Below are 20,241 nucleotides of genomic sequence, written 5' to 3' on the forward strand. Positions count from 1 at the left end.
CCCATTCCAGCCCCTGCAACGGTGGATGAAGGCCATTAGCACCCAGGTTGGCAAAGCGGTAAACCTTCCTACAGCGGCATCCCGCTGTAGAAAGGAAAATCCTTTTCCAAAATGGCCACCATGGAAAGGGAAGGTGGGGCTCTGTACGGAGCCCCTCTGACCTTCCCATGGCGGCATGCGGGAAGCCAAGAGAAGGAGCAAATGCGCCGGCAGCACCCGCCACCTCCGAAATAAGGTAAGTAGGGGGTGAAAAAAAATATGGGACAGAGGGTGAGGGGGTGAGAGGAGATGGCGTTGGGGAGAGCCAGCCGTCAGGTGGCTTGGAATGTGGGCTTGTACCAGCGGTTCAAGCCCGTGTTTTAGCCACTTGATTGGCTAGCATCCCCGCCCAGGGTGCTAGTGGACAATTGTATGCTAGAGAAAAATATGAAAGGACAGAAACTATTTTCTGTTTCAAATACTTTTCTCTGGTATGCAATAAGGACCATAATCGATAGACCTTTATACCTATCCTCGGTCTCCACAGTTTCCTTTCCAGGACATGGATAATTAAAAGACACAGATGGCAAATGCACACGATCGCACAGGGCAGCCCTTCTACCCTTTTAAATTTTATATATGTAACACTCCCTCAGTGCCTGCTTTCAAACAGTCACAAAACCACCCACCAATCACTTGGAAAAACTGTACATATAACCCCATGAACATATTAAGCTTCCACACACCAACTGCCACTTAACAATCTTCTACAAATCTTTTGCATCTGCATTTCAGATGCCAAGGTGGGACGCCACTGGCTAACTACAGGAGGGGAGGAGTCCCAAGGGTGGGATGCATCTTAACCGTAACATCCCTTTAACAACGCTTTTTCCTGTCAATTTAATAGGTTTTTATACGTGAAAATGTTTCATGGTGTTACATCACAGTTTATAAGTTATAAATAATTCATCTTTTCACATATATGAAAGAACTGTAAACCTCCTTGAAGAAACATATTTTTTGCAACACATACTTATGTCTGTCGTTATCAGCAGCGCATGCTGGGGATGCAAATCATCGTTCAATTGCCTACAGCATAAGGCTCCACCATGACCCCAGTCAAACCAAACCAAACCACCCCTAGTATTCACTGCACCTACTCCGCATCCTAGTTCAGTGTCTACTATACCATAATAATGTAACCAATGGCCAGTGCTCATGTTTTGCAGCCATGGCCAGTCTCCAAATCCATGGGGCATGGGCTTCAACCATGCCGCAGTCCCCAATAAGCAAATCAGAGTACACATTTGCGTTTGCCGAGGGCCAAGCCCACTTCCCAGACATCAAATGTATATCACTAGTTTTTCTACTTGCATTCTTGCACTTTAGAAAAATAAAACACAAGACATATTTCCAAAAACATGCTTTTAGGTCCTTGCTAATGCTGCTTGCTGCAAATCCACCCATGTTTTATTTTTGGACTATTTTATGTACGTACATAAAATAGTCATATAACTTGGCCCCCACTTGTCAAAATCCATTCAGACTTTGCACAAACATTCATGGTTGGGCCTATAATATTTCTGAAAACATTTCTGCAAATTTGTCAAAAGGCAACAAATTTAGAACCCAAATAGAAATGTTGAGACCCCCTCTAACGTTGCCACCTCTTCGCACAATCTCACCAAATTTTGCAAAAAACAGTCATATGTAGGTTTTCAAATCTTTTTGCAAACTTTTTTCCAGATTCGTCAAATATCACCACACTAATATGCCTTTAAAATATTTTGGGACCCCCCCTCTAATTTTGTTTCCTCTTGGCAGCACCACACTGAACAGAACCATTCGGAGACAGGTCTAGAATGAAATAAAAAAATGTCATGCAGTTTCATTGAGTGGCACCAAATTTATAAGCCATTCTAAAACTGCTTTTCGCCAACCCTGTAAAACAGAAATAGTTGAAAAGCCACCCATTTTTGGGACTTTTTAAGGGCATATTCCATCCCATTCTCATCCCCCGTCTCACCCCCAGAGATTGTTTCATTAGTTCGACAAGAGCTATGTTGTGTTTTTTAATATGTTTTTACGCGCTGTCCTTAGACACCAGCTGCTGTCTGCGAATCCAACTTGGCGGGTGTCTCCAAAAATCTGACGCACCTCATATTTTTTATTGACCAATCAGCAGGTGCGTCCAATGTCCATGGACATCACGTCGCCCTGTAGTCCCTTCGGAGGCCCGTCAGCGGACCAAACAGGGAAGTGAGTCCACGGACCGAACCCAAATATCAATAATTTTTTTGGACCTACTTTTTGCCCTTTTTTTTAAAAAAAACAACTGGATGGATTTACACCAAACTTACGAAAGCACGCTCTTGGGACAAAGCAGCCGCTCCTGCCGCTAATTTGGTGAAAATCCATCCAGCGGTTTGGGCTGTAGGAGTGAGCAACATTTTGGGACCCCCCTATATCTTTGTCGTCCCCCCCATGCACAAAACCTCACCAAACTTTGCAGGATCAATCTGATGGGGCCATATACTTTTTTTGCAAAGTTTTATGAGGATTTGTCCAGGGGAGGGCAAAGTTATAAGCCGCCCTAGAAGTGCTCTTCCTATGGGTTCAACAACTTAGCAATAAATACAGGGCCGCTATCGCAGGCCTTGTAATATTGGGTCAGATCTCGGTGCGCTTAGCAGAGATCAAAATGTAACAGATTTGAATCCTGACTGCATCACCCTTTCAACTCTCCATGGGATTCAATGTGTAGGGTCTTGACACTGATTATTCATGCACCTAGAAGCAAATCCGTTTGGCGTCCACTGCAAAAGAACACCCCCTGCACAGTACCCTTGACGCCGCACATGCAAACACTTTTGGTAATAGGCCACCTCCATTGGCACCCCCGACCCCTTGTCCACTATCAATAGATAGCAAGCCTTAAGGCATCCATTCAAATATTGTCCCCCATTATGCCCCCATCGTTAGATTGTAACCACCTGCCTCCCATCTGTCCATAATCTTGGTTGGGGGCACAGTGTTGGGCACATAACTAGGGAGCGCTGATCATTAACAGCGAATTCTGCAAATTAACACATATATGATTATTCATAAGTAAAATACATCTGAAACAACGGTGCAATATTCATTTATTTCACTTCTCAGTCATTAGATGACAATGGTGTTATGAAGTTGTGTTACCAATAGAGAGCCAAGAGACAACTGACTTTGTTGTACACAGTATATTAATGGCCCAAATTGTTATACATGGAGCAACACTATATCCTATTAAACCATGAGTAAGGTTTTTGGAACGGCGTAAACAGTGAACTGAACCACTTTTATGGGCTCATAAACTTGGCAGATAAGGCACAGACATGTTGAATGATTTGCCACCAATCACACACTTTGGCTAAGTGGTGAAGCCGAGAATTGAGCCCCATGTGTTGTTTAGGCACTTGACCACATGTTTTCGCAGCTTTAGTTGTGCAGTAGGTACAATTCTTTGTGAGTGCATGGTTTTCAAGGCCTGAAATAATTAAGTGTTTTATAGTGCCGATTTAAGTCACACAACATACATCCTTATGGGGCCAAGTTAAGCAAAAAGTGGTTCATTCTAATGAGTGAAAAGAACACGAAAAAGAATAAATTCCTGCAAAATGTTTGGTAGGGAGTCCAGTGAAGAACATGGTCTTAAGCATTTTCATCTCTGTTGTACACCAAAGTAGGATGCATATTTAAGGAAGGGAAACCGACGTATTTTTCTACCAGTGGACTTCTATGAACGAAGGGACATACCTATTTTATGAGAACCTGGTAAATGCGTGGGGCAACAGGTTGGCATGAGCAGGGATTAAAATGAGAGCTGTCAGGGTGTTTTAAAGCTCTTAATCAGAGCTTACTGCAAGACCCTTATTCTTAGTTACAGGCCGGATTCTCAGACAGAACGTGTCCAAATGTGCAATACCAAAAGACGGCGTGGATGCAAGCAATTGGCGCTGGTAGTGGAATGGATTGCACTCAGACATGTTTCTTGGGAGAGAATAACACTTTATTCCTTTTTCACCATTAACAATAAATAAAATACAATATGATGTGATATGATATGGCATTTATAACGTGCCTATACAGTAGTGTTTCAAGGCGCGACAAGGCAAGGGAGGGGGAACAGAGGGAAGACAGAGACAGCCATTTTACTAGGCCAGGTGACATTGAGATCGCGTGCAAGTGCAGGGGAGGGGATAAAGGGAAAGTGTGGGGGCAGGTGGCGGGGCAGTGGTATACAAAGGATCAACAGTAATAAATAAATAAAACAATAGGTGAAAGTGCTGCCAGCTTGTGGCAAGTGCAGGGGTAAGTGCAGGCATCAAGTGTCAAGAGCTGGTGGGGACTGTAGTGATACAGAAACAGCCCCAAGTGCAGGGGTGGCACGGGAGGCAGTGCAGGTGTGCAGCTGGCGGGGGAGGGGACCTAGGCCCGAGATCAGAGGATAGCCAAGTGACCAGAGCAGTTTCAGCCAGGTGTTCAGCAGGGGAGAGGAGGAGAGAAAGCAGAAGCAAAGAGGAAGGTCTTGAGGTGCTTCCGGAACTGGAGATGGTTCTCAACAAGTTTCAGGGGAGGCTGCACCGGAGGGAGGCCCCAGCCGAAGAAAGAGATCTACTGGCAACTCGTTGCTTGGAGAAGCGACTGACCCTGAGGGAGTTGGAGGCGGATGAGCGAAGAGCTCGAGAAGGAAGAATTTAGGAAGAGAGAGTTGAAGGTATTGAGGTCCCAGGCCCCAAAAGGCCTTGTGGACAATGCAGAGGGGTTTTAACTTAATCCTCTCAGCCACTGGGAGCCAGTGCAGAGATTTCAGTCCTGGAGAGATACGATCCCTGGGCTTGAGGCCAAGAACAAGTCTTGCAGTCCTGTTCTGGATGAATTGCAGAGGGCGGAGAGTAGAAGCAGGCAGATTTAGAAAGAGGCTGTTGCAGTAGTCCACCCTAGAGAGAACCAGAGCTCTGGAGACAGTGAGCCTCTGGAAGGAGAGGAAAGGAAGAATACCTCTGAGGAGGTGCAGCTGGTAGTGTGACTTCTTAGAGACGTCAGAGATGTGAGGAGCCAAGGAGAGTGTGGAGTCGAAGATGATCCCAGGGTTTTTAGCCTCTGAGGTGGTAGAAGGAAGAGGGCCACAATGATTAATACATTAAAATGTCCTCGCCAAACGTTTAAAAGCTTCAACAGTATACTTAAAAGGTCATTAATATAATAAAACACGAATCTACACATGACAAAACAAAATGCATAGCATATGAGACATGCCTTATGTTATTAGCTTTAAAGTGGTTTTTCAACCATAATCGTCTCAGGTCCAAGAATTTTGGCCAAATAAATAAAGAGTTAAGTCAGTTTCTTGGGGCGGGCGAAGCGGGCGACTTTCCGAGGAGCAGAGCTACTTAACACTTAACATTTCAGTGTTAAGAACTGAACACGAATGCAGGATGAAGGTGGGCACTACGTTGATTCTTGAGTTTTTTCACAGGTCTGTTTTATGTAATACTAGTTAGTAAAGTTTTATCCTGGGGCTACCAGTTATAAGAAGGTCCTGTGGCATAGGGACCAAAAGTAAATGAACCAAGAAAATAGAGCGAGTCCACTCTGTTAAAACTGGTGCTCTTAGTTGGCACTAAGCAGGGCTGCACACTTGAGTGCTATAGTGTCCTGAACGTGCATCAACATTTTTTTGATAAGTATTCACAACAACTAATATTAATGATTTTCTTAAAGGAACTGTTTATTCACATCCTTTCGTGTTTCCTTTATCAAATATTATAACTTCATATTCAATGAGGCCAGGAAAAAATATTGGCTAAAATTTCATGTATAATTGCCAATGCATTTCGGTGTAAAACCTTCTTCAGGGCCGTACATGATATATTAATTCTCATATGACCAACGTTTTACTATATTCTAACAATTTATATAGCATATCATGAACCAAATAACCAAATGATGTTTCAGAATATTCATACAAAAAACACATACCGGTGCAGTGTTTCATCAATTTTCATGTCTTTTTATTTGAAACACCAAAACGTTTTTGGGTATATTTTTAGTTACGTATGGTGCATGCCTGGGAAGGTTAACTCTAATTGTCTGGGTTAATTAGTCTAGTGGCTGCTTTGGGACATGGACAAAATGCATCCGCTCAGCATCAAAGGTTTTTTAATTTTCTAAACAAGCCAACCACTGCCTACCGTGCACACCATATGGCTCCTCAATTTGGCTTTGCACCTTGATTAGGAAAGCAGGGTTCCTTGTGTATCACCATGCAGACAGTAGTCCATGGAAAATCAATGCAGCAATGTGTGCAGCGATGATTTGGGCACAGCACACATGCCTGTTGTCTGTTGTGGCCCATGTCCATACACTAGCACACTGGAACGTTTTCTTTATATGGCTCTGGCGGGTTTGCCATGCTGTGCCCACACTTAAACACATAATGTAATCAAAGAAGTTCTCCAAAGTGTACATACACTAGGTCAAACACCCTTTCTAAACTGCCACACCATGATTTTCACTAGCTGCAGGCCAGCGCTTAGAAGAGATGCTAATGCCAGCTCTGTTAGATAAAGCATGGGGCTGCTCTTTTTTGCAGAAATACGCTCTGAGGCCTGTGTAATGGTGAGAAGGTAGTGGCTGAGGAACTGTGGACCCTTTATCATGCATTAGAAGCTGGTTTTGTTTAAAACGCTTCATCAGCTTATTACTGGTAAGCATAACTTTTGTAAGAGGTACAATCCTTTCTGTGAATCCTTTTTGTGCATTATTAATTGGGTGTCTCTTGCGTGGTATTCTTTCTTGTCTATAGATATAATTCCCTAAATATGTTTCAGTATTGGGGTCTGGTCATGCGCACACTGTGACCCAGCCCCTCGTCATCTAAAATCCTCCAGAAACAATGTAGCAAAAGAGCCCTTGTACCACAATTGAGTGGCTGATGTTGCAGTCATTTTATAATCACATCCAAAAATGTGAGCTGTTTGAATGAGTATGTGGTTCCTGGTTACAAACATTTGAATGTTTGGGTCAGTGTTGTGAAAAGTGATGTGAGCACCAAGCCACGTGTCTGTTATGTATTTAGAGATTCACACATACAACCCTTTCACCACAGGCTTGTTTATCTAATATAGAGATCTCTGACCAGTGTTATATTTCTGAAATGCTCTGTCATTTAATGCAAAGCAGACAGGAACACTCATTGGTGCTATTTGCCCCCTTTCCCACTCTCATAGAGGTATTTTGAAAGAGTACAATAGGAGTGTACCAGACTGTCCATCTTGGAATTATATCCTTCTATCAGACAATAATTAATATGGTTAGTCTAGTATTGACCCTTGCAAAATACAAGGGATGTGGTACGTACAGAACGCCTGCAACACAGGGCCAGTGGTCAGTGGGCCCACAGACCCCGGCAGGCTGGTCACACCGCAGTATGCCAGTACGAACAGTTTGAAACTGCATTCAGGCAAGGCCTTCCCTAAGAGCAGGTGACAGAGAACCATTTACTTGGGCAGCAACAGCTGTGTTTTCACATTAGATTTCTTCTGTAAAGTACTTGAATTACAATGTAATGAAACCAACTTCATTTATTTAGCAATGATTTATTGATATTGAAGAGGGGTTTTGTCGCGTGACACAGCACTGTAGTTTGGGAGTTACACGTGCCAGTCGGGGGAGGGACACCTTTTGCCTCCTTTCCTCTCTCTCTTTGTCATGATGCCTACTCCCGGAGAACCAGTCCAGGACCAGCGTCCCCGGAAGCAGACATCATGTTCCCGGGGAAAAGGCCAGCAACCCCTAGTAGGGGCCCTTTGGACACTGTCCTGGCGACTTTGGTGCCAGGCTCATTTTGGACCTCAGTCCTGGCGCCATAGTCGCCAAGCTCATAAAGGGAGTGTTTATGTGAACTTACCTGATGCAGACCCTGCTGCCAGATCCAGACCTCTTTGAGGCCTGAAAGGGACTATTTTACCTGTGGGACTATTTTGCCACTCGGGTGTGGCCGGGGAAGACAACGTGTCTGGAACTACTTTGGGGGCTATTTAAGCCACGCCCAGACAGCAGCTCACGCTTCGCGTTGTTCTGCACCTAGAAGCTGGACGCTCACCGTGTCTGCACCTGCATCCTGACTCCAGCCACGCCCGCCTCCATCCTGGAACACCTGAAAGGAAAGAAGCGAAGGGAAAAGGTGAACAGAAGAACATTACCAGCTTCTACCCGGAGTCCGGAGTCATCACGCCGGCGATCCTAAGGGAAGACATTTATTTTAAAGATGCATCGCGTTGCTCGCTGCAGCGCCGCGTTCCACTCACCTGTTCACGAGGCATCTCCGTGCTCCTTAGCGACCATCTGCACGATCCGCTGCATACCTGCGCCTAAGGGGGAAGAGAATAACAAAAGGTGAGCAAAAGGAACATATTGAGGAAAGCCAGATTTTCACCATAAGACTTACCTGATTATTGTTGGGAGAATCTTTCCTCATCTCGGGTCGGCGCCGCTTCTTCGGCAGTACCGTACCCCGACCCCTATGGGGAAAAAAGACACACGCATTAGTGGGTGAATATAAGGACATTAAAGGAACCATGAATTGTTTCCTCTACGTGAAATCTTCACTCAGCACATGTGATAAAAGGGATAAGAGACGGACTACTGAATATAAAGGCAAATAGAAAAGGAGGCCAACTCTTGAACTTTTACAACAGTATACTTACGGCACCTTGCCAGGAAAGTCAAGTAAGCTTGGATCCTCACCAATCCGAACACCAGTGAAGTAACTGGATATAATCGCATCCCTGCACCAGAAGCAGGATGGAGAGCTCGTCCTTTCAAACCTTAAGGTGAGAGTTAACGGGGAATTTCGGAGGTGGTCTGAGGAGAGTGAAAGAGGGAAGTGGGAGGCTGACGCGCTACTCCGCAGGTAGTTAATCCCCTTTCTCCATCTGCAGAAGGATTCTCCTGCGAGTCAGACAAGCGAGATTTGGGGGTCCTGTCCAGTCGGTCTTCCGAGTTCTGCGCATCACCTTAGAAGAGGCCGCAGCAGTCCAGACCTGGTCAGCGTCTCTGTGGGCGTCAGGTGAGCGTTACACTCTTTGGTCGCCCACTCTGGGCCCTCTTACTGCTCCTTCCTGTGAGGCTAGGAACTTTGGTGTCATCTTCAACTACACACTCTCCTTCTCTCCTCACATTTCTGACGTCTCTAAGAAATCAAGCTATCAGCTGCACCTGCTAAGAGGTATTCTTCTGTTTCTCACTACCCCCCAGATGCTCACTGTCTCCAGAGCTCTGGTCCTCTCTAGGCTGGACTACTGCAACAGCCTCTTTTCTAAATCTGCCTGCCTCTACTCTTGGACCGTTACAACTTATCCAGAACAGGACTGCGAGACTTGTCCTTGGGCTCAAGCCCAGGGATCGTATCTCTCCAGCACTGACATCTTTTCACTGGTTCCCACTGGCTGCATTGCTTACTTGACAAAGACATTATAATTTGTAGTAGTATAGGAAATTGTGTTGCCTTTCCTTAATATTGAACAAGTTATGGAAAAAGGTATCAGCCAATATCCATGTGTGCCTGCTTTTTAACACTATTTTTCAGAACTGTTCCTTCAATCTACGGTTGCTATCTCTGATAAATTTGTCAACCTGGCATCCTTGCTCTGGGCGCCAAGCTCAAGCAGCTGTGTTCCTGCTTTAGAAAAGACTGAGCATCCAAAGAGCAGAGATGCCTTGCACACTGAAAATTGCCTTCTTTACCCCCAACTTTTAGTCACTTCACTTCTGCCGCCCCCAACCCGGCACATTGCTTAAATGTTTTCTATATCCTCCCACCCCCCGCCCCGATTATCTCCCTCTGCTCTGCTCTCTTCACAAATATTGGATTTCAGAGTGCTTTAACTATTTAAGTAAAAGTTGTTGCAATTGCCAAAGTCAATGGTACTCATCTTGTAGAACTCAGAAAGATGGAAATTGAACCTGCAGTTCTCCACATATCTTAGTGGTCTTCATTTAGTGTATATCTCTTCTGTCACAAATTAGTAATCTTCTTCAAAGTAACTGCTGAGTGAGAACATTCATGAGACCATTAAATCTAATATTGCCAAGCAGCTGCTGCTGGGTCAGAGACCTGACCCTGACAGGGAGAGATTTCTACCCTTCCCAGCCGGGAGTAGGAAACCTTCTGTAGGGCTTCCCAGAGCCAGTCCTTCCCCAGAGGCGGGGTGTGGGAGTTAGGAGGGCCCCTGTCTCTGTTCCTTCCGCCAGTACCTGCGTGTATAAGTGCCACCTTTTCTTGCCCCATTACGGTGGCGCACAATGCTGGCCAGCCTTTTTCTGTTTTGCCCACAGAATTGCATAACCCAGAGGGTCTGGCGGTACAGGAGGGAGAGAGCAGCCCAACCTGGAGAGAGCCGGCGAGGAAATGCAAGACCATGAAGCGATCGGCATATCAGACCTGCAGGCCAAAAGATCTACATGGTATGAACTGTACACTTGGTTGTACCTTCAGCAGGACCGGAGAGCAGTCTCTATAGGAAGGATAGCTCAGGGGCAATGCGTTTTTCTTGGAAGCAAGACAATGCAGCGCAGCAAAGGTTTGAATCCCGCGCTTAGAAACCACTTGCTGGTATTAAGCGCGTTATAAATGAACAAAAAAATATATATATATATATATATATCGACCAGCAAATCCCAACACTCGGGATCAACCTGACAAGAACCATGGAACGGACTATGCATTTAAAAAGCTGCCAATTATGAACTCTGAAAGAAATTAAATGGGACGCCATTACCAAATGCTGGTAGCCCCATGGACAAAAAGCGGGCAGGGTTTAACGCTTTTTATATGCGCCTGTATACCTATAACTCAACCCCTGGGGGGAAAGAAGCCAGTGGTTGGCCCAGGGACCAGCTGAGGGAGAGAACCAATGGAAGGGGAGGATAAAAAGGGACATGGCAATCAAGAAAGTGTAGGTTGTTCTGGGGAGGTCAAGGCAGGAGGAGGAGGAACCACATACCAAGCGAAGGAAGGACGGTGCAAAGGAGCCTGGAGGAGGATTGCTGAAAGAGTGTGCAGGATCAGGTATTGGTTGGTTGGACAAAGTAGTAGGTGGGTGTGAGAGTGTGTGCAGAGTGAGTGAGTGAGTGAGTGAGTGAGTGAGTGAGTGAGTGAGTGAGTGAGTGAGTGAGTGAGTGAGTGAGACGAACAGGGGGAGAGTAGGGAGTGAATGAGACTGAGTGGGAAGGCAATTGGGAGAGTGAAAGGAGGGTGACTGCCTTCGAAAGTCTGGGTGGCGAGTAGAGTAGTAGTGTGGAGAAGTGGAGAGGGGAAGTAGAAGGAGAGACTGCAGGAGAGTAGAAGTAGAAGAGAGACCATTGGAGGGACAGTGAGAGAGAGAGAGAGAGAGAGAGAGAGAGAGAGAAAGGGAGAGAAGGGGAGCGTGGCAGGTAGAGGGAGTAGCAAAGGGAAAGCAAGGATAGAACATCAGGGCTGGGAGGTGTACAAGAGCATGCAAGGAAAGGACTAAGTGTGGACTGTGTGATTGGAAGGAACCTTTTCTTCATAACAATCATATTTTTGGGACCCAGATTAGGAGGGTTCAGATTGTTCCCGTAGAGAGAGAGAGAAAGTGTGTTTGCCCTGAAGCTATCACGGCCAGCCAGTCAGCTACTATCGACTAGGGGTGACCGATCAATAGCGCCCAAGTTAGGGTTCATGGGCACCTGGGCTAGGGAGGGAACCACCCAGAAGAGACGAGAGAGTGTGGGTGACTTACTTCAACAAAAACCCTTGAACTGTCTTTGAGAGTTGGTGTATTCTTGAGGCCATCTGTGATGCATTCATCACCTAACAGCACTTGATCATGTACACTGTTGTTTTTCCAAAACAAAAGAGGTGATGGCTGGAAGGTTTAGAATGAATCTTGACCTCTGGCATTGCTCTGGGCAACCCTCTAGACCATCGTTCTTCGCCTGCCAAGCCATTACAGAAGGGGAAAGACCATAAGCAAATCAGGCTTAGCCCCACCCCCAAAGGGGCAGTCCAGCCCAAACTGCTAGGTCCCATCCCTTCTGCACGAGACCACAAGCATCCCCAGACATGTTTCAGCCTTGTTGGGCATCATCAGTGAGGAGTAGCTTGGGTCTCTAGGCTGTTGTTTTTCCAAAATCTGAAGAAACAGAACTTTCATGTCATGTTTTAGGTTTTATGCCGTTTCATTCAGGTCATTTCTATTCTTGCACAGTATATGAAGTTTTATTTTCCCAACATAAATGGAAGGATACAAGTACTGGAATGCAAAATGTTGTGAGCCTAAACAATTGTCTTTTGGATTTACAAGAAAACCAACCTTGTGATAAGGTCACTTGATTTTAGTAATTCTAAGGCGTGACAGGGAGACTAAAGATGAGGGATCATGAATAAAGGATTGTGGGAGAAGTTTCTAAGTCCAATCAGCGATCCTCATGGGCTATATCCTGTTCCTTCCGTCTAGACCCATCCTCTTATCTTGCTGCTCCTGCTCAAGGACATGTGATAAGTATAGGTTCAGTAACAGGTTATATTATTGAGAGATTTGTGGGTATAAAATGTCTTACATTTCATGCATTTTATTTGGTACGTTACCTCTATGTTCTTTGGGGAGCCTGTAGCGTGCTAACTTGATATTATTTGTTATTTATAATGCACTTAATACCCAGAGGTTTCTAAGCCCGGACCCGGGTTCAAACCTGTGTTGCTCCGTGTCGTCATGCTTCCAAGGCGAGCACGTTGCCACTGAGCTATCCTCCCGAGACCTCCTCTGAACTTGAGCCAGTAGCACAGAACATGGGTCAGCTCCGGGGCCCGGTTTGGATTGGGAGCACTTGCTGTTATCGTATTATTACAGCAATCACCCACTCTGGTTAAATAGCGGTACGCAGTGCAGCACTTTGAACAGCCTGATATTAAAGCTTGTTGTCGCTTACCGGCACTCGTAGGGTGGAGCACAAAGAGATCGGTGCAATGCAGGTTTCAGAAAAGGACCCAGCAGCATTTGGGCCAATCACCATTGGGCTGCATATGTAATAAGAGTCTGTTTCAAGGCTGTAGTTATTGCAGGGAAAGAACAGGAAAGGCAGAAAATGCTTCTTGAGGTAGCAAAGGAAGAGGGGGATAGAGAGCCAATCAAGCCTCTTTAATCCAACATAGTGGAGCTGCAACTGTGAGAGAATGTGAGGACACGTGTTGACAAGACCAATACAATCCCTGGGGGAAACTGTCAGAAAATGTTGGCCTTCCAATACAGGCTGTAGTCACAAAAGATTTGGCCCCAGATCATCAGGATCCTATTTAGATAGTTAGTGGTGACGTGGAACAGACAGAAATTCATGGAAAACAGACGCTGAAAATTGGTAATTTGCAGGCTTTTTTGGGAAAGGACCATGCAGCTGCCCCAAGACTGTTGTGGTTTCAATGGCACCTGAGGTGGGTGATTTTAGTTCACTGAGTGGACCCCCTGGAAGTGCGCAAAGGAGAACTCAGTTGTACTTGGCTCTGTAGTAATCACCAGTGCTAGAGTGGTGGAGGCTGCGAACCGTTCCTATGGCCGATACTACTCTACCTCTAGTTAGCATTCCGGATGATGCGTAAGTCATTGCGTATGTGTATACGGATTATCGTCCAAGTACCACGGGCCTGGTTAATCGCATGGGGGAACCAATGTTTAACTCCTTTGATCTAACCCATCCCAATTCCTATGACTGATTTATATCACAACATGTTGTACAATGTTTTTTGAGGCAAAAGTTAGACAATGATTCCAGGAGAAAGCCGAGGGCAGATTGCCTTAATCCAGTCATCGTGGACCCCACAGTGTCCAGATTCTTTGCCTTTTTCCTGCTATGGAACAGACATTGCCAAAAGTGTCAGCAAGTCTTGGGCCACATGTCAAGACAGGTTGTTAAATACCTTGGGTCTGCTCCTAAAATGTTTAGATATGGCGGAAGACTCAGGGGTCACTGGGGAGAACTTAGATGCTGCGGTTATTACTGACTGGGCTGAGAGGGCATTGTGTTTCCTTGTTGATGCTAAAAAAAGGGGTCTCAATAAAAATTAACCCTAAATTGGTGCGATTGCCAAAAAGGCAGAAAAAGAGAAAGGAAGAAAAGTGTATCTTTGGGGATGACGCCATGAAACATGTAGGCAAGTTTGGAGCTCCATTTACTGCCCTTGATAAAGCCCAATCTTCACTCAAAAATGTATTTCAGGCCTGGCTTTCCAATAGGGTCAGTGCTACAGGGGCTGTGCGTCTGTTTGGGCTCAGTTCACCAGCAGGTCAATAGGAAGCGTCCCTTATGGCACCAGGGTGGAGGAATCATTTGATGTGTTCATCGAGCAACAGGTTTTCTATCCCCAAAGAAGGCAGGTTTCAGAATAGGACATTCTTCCTTTTGCTTTGGAAATGAGTATACAGAAATTCCCATGCAAGACATAGCCAGTGGGAGGTTGGATTCAATATTTCCTAGGACACTGGAGATATATTTCTCAAGATCTTTGTGCATGGGACACAGTGATGAACTTTCGTATCGATTTTATTTCAGGTCCACGGTCGAAGTACATTCCAAGTCCCTTTGTATGGTCGAAGGCCCAATCGCAAGTGGCACATGGGGAAATATACCAATTGTGGGGGGAAAGGTACAATCTAGTTGAGGTGCCACAGGCCAGACAACGGATTAAGGTAAGTCTTCAATCTAAGGTGGGTGAACCAGTTTGTGGTTTACAGACACTTCAAAATAGAGATGATTGGGTCGGTACGAGACATGTTGAGGCCAGGCGATTGGTTGGTTGGCTTGTATCACAAGGATGCATACCTTAGCATTCCAACCCTCAGAACACAGACAGTATCTGTCTCTTCAATTGTACAAGCATACGGTTTCAGTTTAGGTACTTCCCGTTCAGATTATCCTCTGCCCCGTGGTGGGTCGCAAAGACTTTTGTGACATGGTTCAGGCCGACAGAGACACTATGATTGACATGGTGCTGGACTTAGGCTTTCTGATAAATTGGGAAAAGCTGGTTACAAAACCCTCACAGAAGCTTCAGTCCCTGGGGTGTTTAGTGAATGGCACCAATTCGACCCAGCAATTTCCCCAGTCATGAATGAGTATGACCAGGAAAGAAATCAGACATCAGGAAAGAAATCAGACATGTGTTTGTGTCAGGTGGTGACAATGCGGCAACTGGCAAGGATAGTGGGACTTTTGTCTGCATCTATTCAGGCAATATTATTGGCTCTGCTTCATTGCCAGGCCATTCAGAGATTAAAATTCAAGTATTTTAGGCAAGGTTTAAATTATTCAAATTAGGTCAGAGTTTCTTCAGATGTAAAAGAAGAATGAGAGTTGTGGTTGTACAATGTGGACTCTTGGAATGGAAAGGAAATCTTTTGCTTATCCCCAGGTTTGCTCTTGAGAATCAGAAGTCAACTTGGGGGGATGGGGTGCTTGTTACACTGGCAAATATAATGGGGAAGTGGCCAGAGAATGACTCACAGTGACATAACAATTGTTTTGAGATGCTTACTGTGTCTTTTGCTGTGAGAGGTTTAGCCCAACAAAGGTTTCAATGTGTCATCCAACTGAGGATGGACAATCTTTCAGCGGTCGGGTACATAAACATGTTAGGGGGCATGAAGTCAAAGCAGGTGACAGAACTGGCAAAATAATTCTGGGACTTTTGCCTGCGTCCACAGATAATTCTTCGGGCAGAACACCTCCCAGGAAGGTGCACTCTTGTGTATTGCCTAGCCTTAGCTGGTCTCTCTGGCCCGGTCCTGTTGTGGTTTACTTCCTTCCTGACAGATAGAGGACAAATCCTTTCTCTTTCTTCCTTTCGCTCACGCTCTGCTCCTCTTTTCTGCGCGGTTCCTCAGAGCTTTGCCTTGCGCCCCATTTTATTCAACATACATTTGCAGCCCTTAGTTGGCCTCATCCACTCCCATGGCCTCAGTTGCTGCTCCTATGCTGATGATACACAGATTATAGTGTGGCTTAACCTGTTTCAACCTGACACCTTGTCTCAGTTCAGGGGTTGCTTGGAGGCCATGGGGCATTGGATGAGTGACAACTTTCTTAAATTGAATGGGGACAAGACAGAGGTCGTTGTAGTTGACCCCCTGCCCCTTCTGCCACCTCTCTGTGGACACCTTTGTTCTGGCCTACAGCTCTTGGACCTCTTCCTTCTCCTGTGTCTGTTGTTAAAAACCTTGGAGTTTAACTGTCTTCCTCTCTCTCTCTTTCTCTCTATGGATACCCAAGTAAGGGCCATCTGTCAGGTGGGTTATTTCCACCTAAAGGTTCTTCGGAAAGGTTTTGCTGTTTCTTCCCTTGCAAAGTCATGCTCCGGTGGTTGCTTCACTGGTTCTGAGCCCTATTGGCTAATGTAATCCCCTCTATCTAGATCAGCCCCAATATCTTATTCGTCGTTTACAACTCCTGCAGAACCTCGCAATCAGAGTTGCCACTGGCACCCCATATTGGCTCTCATATTTACCGATTTTGCGTGCACTGTATTGGCTCTCCATGTCTAAGTGGACTGAATTCAAATCCGTATGTATTGTCCATCAGGCTTTCTATGGTCAGGGTGTGGAATATTTGCAAATTAAGTTTCAACCTTACATTCCGAGAGGGCACCCTCTCTGCTCCCAGGATGTCTGTTTTGTCTCAGTACCGTGCTACAGACTTTCAAGGACTGGGGGTTGTGCCGTTTCAGTGTATTCTGCCGCGTTATGGAACTCACTACCACAGTCATTGAGGGCTGCCGAGAACCGCCTAGTGTTTAGGGGCTCACTGAAAACTCTCTTGTTTTAGCTGCATGTGTCCCTTTTCAGACTCTGTTGGTACCTTAGCACCAAGATGCCCTTGGGTGAATGTGCACTTTATGAATTCACTTAACATAACATAAGATAACATACTGTTGGCAGACCGGTTTTCTTAACATTGGGAGGATGCAAGAGCTAGGAAACTGCATCCGGGGTGTTTTGTGCCTTATAAAACCTATGAGGTCTGTTTCAATTGCATCTCTTCAACCACCGTCTCAATGCCCATTTTCCGACGTTCTTCAGGTGGAGGCTGGATCATTTGGTGGCAGCAATCAATGCTTTAGAATGTGGGTCAGGAGTGCTTTACTCTTTTGATCTGTTTATGGTCATTCCTCAAGTTCTATTACAGATTCCGCTGCAGGGGTTGTAGGTGGCGTTAATAGCTCCCTTTTGGGCATGTCAGGCAAGGTTTCCCAGTGTGTTGGGGGTGCCGGAAGATGTACCCATTCTCCTGCCCACTTTCTGTAGACGTCGTTCCCCTTCTTCAGCCGGGCAGTCTGCAGATTCTGGAATGATGCATTTCAGGGCCAGGCGGTGACTCACAGGCATTTCGAACATTGGCTTCCACTTTCGTGGAAAAGTCCTGGGACCCTAGTACGTGTGTTTCATAAAAGGCAGCCTGAACAGTCTGGGCTAGTTGGTGTATACGACAGCTTATATATAGTACAAGCAGTGAATTTGTGGCTCATTAGGCTCATTCATCTGCATACCATACAGTAAATGTTTCAACATTTGCTGTTTCCACTTATCATGATCGGATGGGTGGTCTTCCAGTGGAGGAGCATCCCTTGATTTGAAGTTTACTGAAAGGGGTTTGTAAATCAGCACCTCCGGTCCTCAGGTGTTCACATATGTGGGATGTGGACTTGGTTCTTTCTGTTTCAGAATTGGCCACGAAACAAGCTTTTGACCCTGAAATGATTGTCTCCAAAATGTGTCACATTGATGTGTCTCGTGGCATTTCAGTGGGCCTCGTGTAGGGGAGTTCTGGATTTAACAGGCAGAGTTTTTTCTCTTGTGAGAGTTTCTTTTCACATCATCAAACATACCAGAGGTGGTTCCAAATGTTTGCGAGTTTCCAACCTTTACGCCAAATCCTATGTTGTGCATGATGACATGTCTGAAAGAGCGTGATGCCAAACCAGTAGGGTTGCAAAAGTCTAAGCTTGAGTGGTTAGTCTCCTACTGCGAGCCTTCTGGCCCCAATCACGCCCAAGCCCAGCAGACCAACGTCAATATAGACAGCGAGGGAATTGGGGGTGGCCAATCCACAGCACATACACCAGAATGGGGGTACTAGACATAACTGGCCCCTCCAACCTAAGATCCATACAACACAACCAGGAACGCACCGTGACATCTAACATAACGGTTAGATGGCCAAGAAACATTACCAGCTACTAAGCATACCCGCAGGAATGCTACTTAAATATAACAGGATCGACTAGAACCAGGACATACAACCCACTAACCCAACTTCAACTCTCTGCATACCTAATTCACTTGAAAACCCACACAACTATTTCTCGCTGAGCAAACCGCACACACTGCACCACACCGCAAAAACAACAAACACATAAACTGCATCAACAGCACACGAGGTCTCGCTCCGATCTGATACACCAAAGCTCAGCGCGCGGTGGAAACCGAACTGCAGCCGCCAACAGCACAGCACTTCTCTCACTCTCCTACTCCCTCTTCACGTGACTAACCTAACCCCCGCCCTCTTGTTGCAGATCCGCCTGAGCGCCTGGTGACCAATTCCGTTGATGACGGTGCCCAATATGAATACCTTTAACATTAACATTCTGTGCAAGTTTCTTCACCTAGTTTGGCTCGATGGGTGAAATGGTGAATGATGCAGGCGGGTATGGATATTTCACTGTATGGGCTCATTATACCAGGGGAGCCGTGGCTTCTGAAGCCTTTTGGGCTCTGGCTCGTTTGGAAGACATTCTTAAGGCAGCTGAGTAGTCTTCTGCAACTACCTTCTACACATTTGATTGTAAGCCTGTTGTACAGGCTCTGGCTGCTGTCCTGTCACAGTTCTTTCAAGTGTGCATGATGGGAGCCTCCATGCCATGCCTTAGAATTCTGATTTGTTCTACTAGGTTACAACAGATATTCGTGATTCTATTAATGGCACAGAGGCAAATATTGGTGTTTTTCCTATGCAATGCAGTGGATCAGTGACAGTCCTTTTTCTATGGAGTGAAAGTGGAAAATGGAACCAGACAGTGTGCCAGGATGAGCCGATGGTTGATGTACAGCGTTTGACAGGAGGCAGTCACAGGGGTTCTATGTTCTTACATCGCCAGTTTTATTTTCACTGAGTTTTTTTTAACTCTCTTTATTGACATTTTGGCAAAACAGTTCTCACAAACTTCCCCCCCAGCCCCCCACAGCAATCTCCCCATATCCATTAACAAACTTTAATCTAACTATTCAACTAATTCCCCTTCCCTCCCATCCCTCTCTACCTTCCCTCCCCCCTACCCCAATACCCCCCTGAGTCCTTCACTCCCCAATAATGACCGCACACAGTCTTCTGTAATTGTTGTTCGCTGAGATTTGAGTAAGCCCATCTCCAGATCATATCCCCCTATTCTTCCCTTCTCACAACTCCCTCATACTCTCCCTCTAATACCGGCAGGTTCATGGCAGGCGTAGGTCATTGTCCCTTGACAGATCATTTAGGAGTTGAGACCAGTGAACTGTTACCATCTCCCCATCAACCTCTGCCTCTACATTCTGCAGCACCGTTAATTCGCTAAGCCCCATCTCCGTACGTCTTTCCACCATAAATTGATGACCGGGCCCTGCGGCAATTTCTATGCTATCGCCATACGGCGCTTTGCCAATATGAGTAAGAACCGGCCCAGCCTATTTTGTAACTTATTTCATTTTCCCCTGGTAACTTCCCCCACAAACAAATCTCTGGGCTTCTTTCCCAACTGGTCCCCAGCACATCATTCACCTCATTTAAAATGTCATTCCAATATTCCACTATTATCTCACATTCCCATACCATATGCCAGAACCCCGCCCGTTCCGAACCCATTCTTGGACATTCGTCTGACCGTTCCGCATTCATTGACCGGAGTGCTATCGGGGTAATATATGTCCTATGCAAAATATTAAACTGAACTAATTGGAAGCGGCATTCCTCAAAGTCTTCCGGACCAGGTCCCAGACCTGCTCTCATTCTGTATCTGATATAGAGCGTCCCATATCTGCCTCCCATTTTTCCTTGGCCTTCAATACCCCCTCTGCCGCCCCTTCCCCAAGCGCCTTATAAATGCTTGAAATACGTGCCCTACCCCCCATCCGACTAAGTAACACTTGAAGAACCGGACATGTTTGCGGCTCCTCAGGA

At 45.8% G+C, this 20,241-nt stretch overlaps 1 long non-coding RNA gene across 5 annotated transcripts in view; it reads left to right on the plus strand.

Annotated features, from left to right (window-relative positions):
- LOC138567334 (uncharacterized) overlaps positions 1-20,241 on the plus strand; it is a 154,924-nt gene that overhangs the window by 46,731 nt on the left and 87,952 nt on the right. For 2 of the 5 annotated variants that reach the window (XR_011302174.1, XR_011302172.1), the window contains exon 3: positions 6,611-6,724. The exons of the other annotated variants lie outside the window; for them this stretch is intronic. This is a non-coding gene — a long non-coding RNA (uncharacterized lncRNA). The remainder of the gene's footprint in view (positions 1-6,610; positions 6,725-20,241) is intronic. 5 annotated transcript variants of the gene reach the window in all.

This window comes from Ambystoma mexicanum, chromosome 2p (assembly GCF_040938575.1).
Source record: "Ambystoma mexicanum isolate Mex_15411 chromosome 2p, UKY_AmexF1_1, whole genome shotgun sequence".
Lineage (NCBI taxonomy): Eukaryota > Metazoa > Chordata > Amphibia > Caudata > Ambystomatidae > Ambystoma > Ambystoma mexicanum.